The sequence below is a fragment of the Triticum dicoccoides genome, chromosome 2B, assembly GCF_002162155.2.
Source record: "Triticum dicoccoides isolate Atlit2015 ecotype Zavitan chromosome 2B, WEW_v2.0, whole genome shotgun sequence".
Lineage (NCBI taxonomy): Eukaryota > Viridiplantae > Streptophyta > Magnoliopsida > Poales > Poaceae > Triticum > Triticum dicoccoides.
Window position 1 is genome coordinate 258,814,199 of NC_041383.1, and position 6,000 is coordinate 258,820,198.

Here is a 6,000-nt window from a genome sequence, read left to right on the forward strand (position 1 = left end):
TCACTATCTAGCGATCGTGGACGTGCATCGCTTGGACATAAGTCAATATCTACTTCATATCGTGGCCAAAGGTACAATATCGATTCAACGCTATAAAGATTGGACACTCACATATCACATTTTTTTTCTATTTAAATAAACCTTTTCAGTTGTGCATGTCATGTTCCTAAGACTGACAGTAGAAAGGGGGGGGGGTAGGTATGGAGAGGCAAGATCTCAGCTATGGTGAAGGTGTACACACGAGGTTTACGAGTTCCGGCCCTTCACAGTGGAAGTAACAACCCTACATCTCGGTGCCCGAAGGCGGTCGATTGGATTGTGTGTGTGATATTACAGGGGGTGCGAACCCTTGTCCCAGAGGAGGGGGGTGTCTTATATAGAGTGCGCCAGGACCCCGGCCAACCTCCATTACAAGGGGCTTAATGTACATAAAGTAGGGGCGTTACTGGTAATGCAAGCCTTAAGTGATGTTAATGCTTATAAAGACTACGGAGTGAATGTCCGACCTTTGCGGTCCCTTCTGACTCCTGGTCTTCGATAGGTCGAGTGACTCTATGTATGGTCGAGTGATGGTAGGGAGGAGGACCTCCGAGTGACATGGTCGTTGAGTGGATTGCACTCGACGTATTTGACTGGCGTTCTCCTATTGTCTCTTGGTCCTTTTATCTTCTAGGGTAGTGACCTGGGGTAGGACGTATAGGTCAGGCCTACGACCCTACCCCAGGTCTGTATCCTCATCAGTAGCCCCCGAACAGATTAAGGTGCGAGTGGAAAGTAGGTCGAAGTTGAACCTGCTCCGAGATTTTCGCCTTCGCGAGTGTTTTCTGCAAGACTGAACACCTGCGTCGGTACTTCAGTGTCGACTCAGTCGCCTTGATCCATTCAGTGAGTTGTTGACTGAACTGGTGACCTCGTGCGCCTAGTGCTGTGTTAGAGCACGAGATCTTGGGCGCGATTGTCTGCTGTGTATCCCGGATTTCGCGGGATATGAAATTTCGGGGAAGCGCGTGGGTCGGAGAGCGCCGAAACGGGTGGTCCGGATAAGTAGTGATGCCTCAATTACCGCGCCGCCTTTTTCGCCACGTACGTTGCACACAACTGTTGCGGGATTTTACAGGATTGCCTGGTCCCATGCGTCAGTCACTCGGAAGTGAACCTTTATAAGGTGACGGGGCCGAGGCGCTTGCACTGTGCACGCCTGTCCCTCCTTCTTTCTCCTCCGCTTCTCCACCGCGCCCAGCACCTCCGCCCTCGAAGTTGCTACTCCCCCGCCATGGTGAAGGACAAGACGGCGGTGCTAGAGTGCGCAAAGAAGGCGACGGGGGCGGAGATAGACAAGAAGCAGAATCGCGGGTCGTCGTCGCGTGCGGGGCTGCCGCCGGGCTGGATCCAGGGCGATTGGATCCGGTCTTCGGTCCGGCAAGAGGATCTGGCCAAACTGGAGGAGTCCGGACTAATCACCAAGGGAGCAGCGAGGCTACCAAAGGGAGAGACGGAACCGCAACCTCGACCGGGTGAGTGTGTTCTGCTCGCCACTCATGTCGACCAGGGTTTCTCGCTCCCTCCGCATCCTTTCTTCCGGGGATTCTTGAACTTCTTTGGCGCTCGGCTCCACCATTTTTCTCCCAACACCATCACGTATTTAGCTGCATTCCTATCAATGTGTGAGAACTTCTTAGGGTGTCGACCGCACTGGGGTCTTTTCAAACATATTTTCACCATTCGCTCCCAGTCGGTAAAAAAGGCAAAGTCGAGTGACTCGAAAACCCACATCATGCAGATCTGGGGGTTTAGGTATCCAAAAGAGGCATAAGAGTGCCTTTCCTGCCATGAGACTCCCTGAATCCGTTAGAGGCTGGCAGTCGACCTGGTTCTACTGCCAGGACATCGCAGCTGCAGGTCAGTCGATTGATCTTCCCCACTTCTCATTCGACCATGTTCAGTCTCCCTGCCCCACTAAAAGTAACCGCTGCTGAGACCGTGGAGACGAATATGTTGGTCGAGAGAGTGGTCCAACTTATCAATGAGGGTGTTACCGGCCTGGACTTGCTGGAAGTATTCCTCAGTCGATGCATCAAACCTCTCCAGGCCCGCGATCACCCTATGTGGCTGTATTCTGGACCGGATGACACTGCTCGGGTCCATCCAGAAGAAGTGCCATCCGATACCATGGCTTTGTGACCGAGGAGCATCACAGGCAACCAGGACAACCCCAGAGGATCCATGTGAGTCGTCCCCTTCAGCGACGGTAACCCGCCCGACAAGGTATACTCTTTGTTCCGACTGTTTTACGCTCACGCTCCGACTGTACTTGATGTTGATTGACTCTTACTCGACCGATTTGCTCTGCAGGTATTCACTGAGATGCATTCGATGCCCAACGGCGAACAAGCTTTGGAGTAGGACAAGGAGGGAGAGGCCAATGCGGAGGAGAGTGGAGAGTGGGAGTCTCCGGGAGAAGAGGAGGAGGAGGAGAGTGAGGAGTCGAACGAGGAGGAAGAAGTCGACTCACCGCCGCGCTCCAAACATTGATCCAAACAGCAGCATGATCCGTCTGGCGGGCATGGGAAGAGCGTGGCCCCGAGTGCCAATACTCAGAAGCGCACCCGAACATCGACCCTGGAGCCGATGGAGAAGGTGGCCAAGCAGCCCAAAGTTGCTCCTCCCAAGGCTCGGAAGACTTTGCCACGGATCAAGATGGACGTCCCTATTGCTTCAGGGTGAGTATCTCGCTTGCGTTTACGTAGGTCGACTGAAGATTTTCTTGTTCTGACCAACCGATTCATGTGTCTTTCCAGTCCCACCTCTACAGCCATTGACATGGACATCGACAAGGCGCCAGGAGACGAAGAGGCCACCTCATGAGTCGGTAAGTCCGATTGACCAAATTTTGTTAAGTTGAGTAGATCGCCAATCGGCAGAGTTTCTGGCATTTCTCTCTTTCTGTAGTTCTGCAAGAAGTTGTTGTGCTTCCTGATGATGAAGAAGAGGTGCCTCTACAGGACAGGAGGAAGAGGAGTGGGAGCTCTGGCAGGAGGAGGCTTGAAGTTCAGGTCCCTCAGTCGACGCCGGCGCGCGAGGCGGTGGTCGAACGTTCCGGAGAGCCTGTTCAGACCAGTGTCACATTCACCAGCCCGCTGACAACTGATCGTCCGTCGGGCTCAACTGCACCGACTCCTGCTGCTCCAGTGCAACCCCACGCCTCTGACCCAGTGACTATGCCGGCTACTCTGCAGCCATCACTTTTTGCTGCATATCAGACTCCGGATGACTCGCCGAGTGCCGCTAGCAAAGCTCTTCGCTAGGTGAACCTTGTCATGGAGCAGGTGAAGGTGACGCACGAGGCTAGCTAGGTGGCTTACAACGCCAGCACTGCCCTTCAGGCCAATGTTCAGGTCAGCAAGACTCCGACTGAACTTTCAAATGTTGTCTTATATCTGAACACCCACTGGGGTGTTTCTTTGCTTAGAGCTTGGGAAATTTTCCATGTCGCTCGACTTGATTTGAATCTTAGTAGACTTTCTGAATCAGTAGGGGCACGCCGAGTGCACCCACTGGGTGTAGTCCCCGAGACCACGGTCGACTGCTGGCAGTCGACTGAGGTCTTAGAATGTATCTCTTTCCTTTCCTTTTTTTCGAACTCACGCTGGGCAGACCCTGCTGAGTATTGATCTGAACCAGTAGGGGCACGCTAAGTGCACCCACTGGGTATAGTCCCCGAGACTACTTGTTGAATATTTGATTCGAAAATAGTCTTAGAGTAACTTTTCTCTGTCGATGTCTCTTATTTCTGTCGACTGACATATCACTCTTGCTGACTGCAGAGGTCGTGTGATCTTGGAGCTCGTCTTTCCGAGCTAAAGAAGAAGCATATCAGCGTTGAACTTGACCTTGAACTCGCAAAGAAGAATCTCAAGACTGCTCAACAAGAGATGGCCATCATGGGAGGTAACCATTCGACCGTCTTGTCTACTTAGTAGTTCGCACTTTCCACTGCTTTTCATTCAGTCTCTTTGAACCGAGTGACTTCACACAAGCATATGTGCATAGTGAAAACCGCCAACTTCAGGCTCATATGAAGAGTGTTGTTTCTTAAGAGAGAATGAAGGAGGCTTTGGAGAAGAAGGACCTGGACCTTGCTGCTGCTCAGAAAGAAGCACGTGAGAGACAACATTTGCGGACCAGAAGCTGGCTTCAGTCGGCAAATTGGAGGATGAGAATGCGAAGTTGAAGACTGCCGTCTCGGACGCAAATCGGGAAGTCGAGCAACTGAGGAAGGACAAGGAGAGCCTGACCACTGAAGTCGACGGCCTCAGAGCCAAAATGGGCAAGCTAGAGCCCTATTTGGAACAACTTGTGGTGAAGCTTGTCTTGAAGCTTGAAGGTATGGCTGTTCAATTAGATAACTGTCGTCGACTGAAATTTGCAATATTGTCGACTCATTGTTTTTTGCGGTGGAACAGAACTTTGCCAGGACTTTGAAGCTGAAACTGGACGGGTCGATACAGGTCTCGACCCCATCAACTATCCCGTGAAAGATGAAGTTGCGATGAACTTGCTTCGATTGGAATCACGCTTGGACGACGCTGTCGACTATCTGGCTCGGCTGAAGGCTGCGATGACCCGAGTGGACGCCAAACTCTGGCCTCAGGCAGAACTTTCTCAAGGCCTCGAGTCACTGATGACTCGACTCAACCAGATCCCTGCCCGAGTGCAAGAGTGGAAGAAGTCCTCTGCTTGCTGTGGTGCTGACGTCGCCTTGTCATTGGTTCGCGTGCACTGCAAGGAGGCTAAAGAAGAGAAGCTGGCGGCCCTCAAGGTAGCGAATACTAAGAAGCACTCCTTCCAAGACTTCATGGACACCTTCCTCGAGGCAGCTAACCGCATTGCCGACAGCATCGATCTTGACAGCTTCTGCGATCCATCCAGCCCTTCTCTCGTCGAGTGACAGAAAAAACATTATGCCCCACTTTTATTTGCCTTGGAATACCGAGTAATTTTGTAATCGTTAAAACTCTTTCGGGCCTGATGCCCAAGTACTTTTAATTTGCGGTTAGGAACCTCTGGATTTATCTTTGAATTTGTTGGGTTTATCTTCGAGTGAAATCTGTTCTTCTCTTGGATCGATTTCTCTTCGTTTGATGCAGGTGCTGAAGAAGGATCAGCAGTCGAACAGTTGGATGAGCCTTGGGCAGCATTGATCAGTTCATCAGCAAGGTACTCAACAATGGTTTTGACGTTCCTGTCATCAGCAAGGGGCCAATCGTTGGATGGGTGCACACAATCTCGTCCTTCTTCTTGATGGTGCAGCCCCCGAGGGAGGGGGGGGGGTTGTGGTTGACCCGCAGCCCCGCTCACCACTCGGTAGGGTTTTTTGAACTTAGGCCAGTACTGGACTGCAGCTAAGTCCCCGAGTGGGAGGATTGCTCACCACTCAGTAGGAATTTTCAAACTTAGGCGAGTACTGGACTGCAGCTAAGCCCCCGAGTGGGAGGACTGCTCACCACTCGATAGGATTTCTAAAACTTAGGCGAGTACTGGACTGCGGCTATGCCCCCGAGTGGGGGGGCTGCTCACCACTTGGTAGGATTTCTCAAACTTAGGCGAGCACTGGACTGCAGCTAAGCCCCCGAGTGGGAGGGCTGCTCACCACTCGGTAGGATTTCTCAAACTTAGGCGAGTACTGGACTGCAGCTAAGCCCCCGAGTGGGACGGCTGCTCACCACTCGGTAGGATTTCTCAAACTTAGGCGAGTACTAGACTGCAGCTAAGCCCCCGAGTGGGAGGGCTGCTCACCACTCGGTAGGATTTCTCAAACTTAGGCGAGTACTGGACTGCAGCTAAGCCCTTGAGTGGGAGGGCTGCTCACCACTCGGTAGGATTTCTCAAACTTAGCCGAGTACTGGACTACAGCTAAGCCCCCGAGTGGGAGGGTTGCTCACCACTCGGTAGGATTTTTATCACTTAGGCGAGTATTGGACGGCAGCTAAGCCCCCGAGG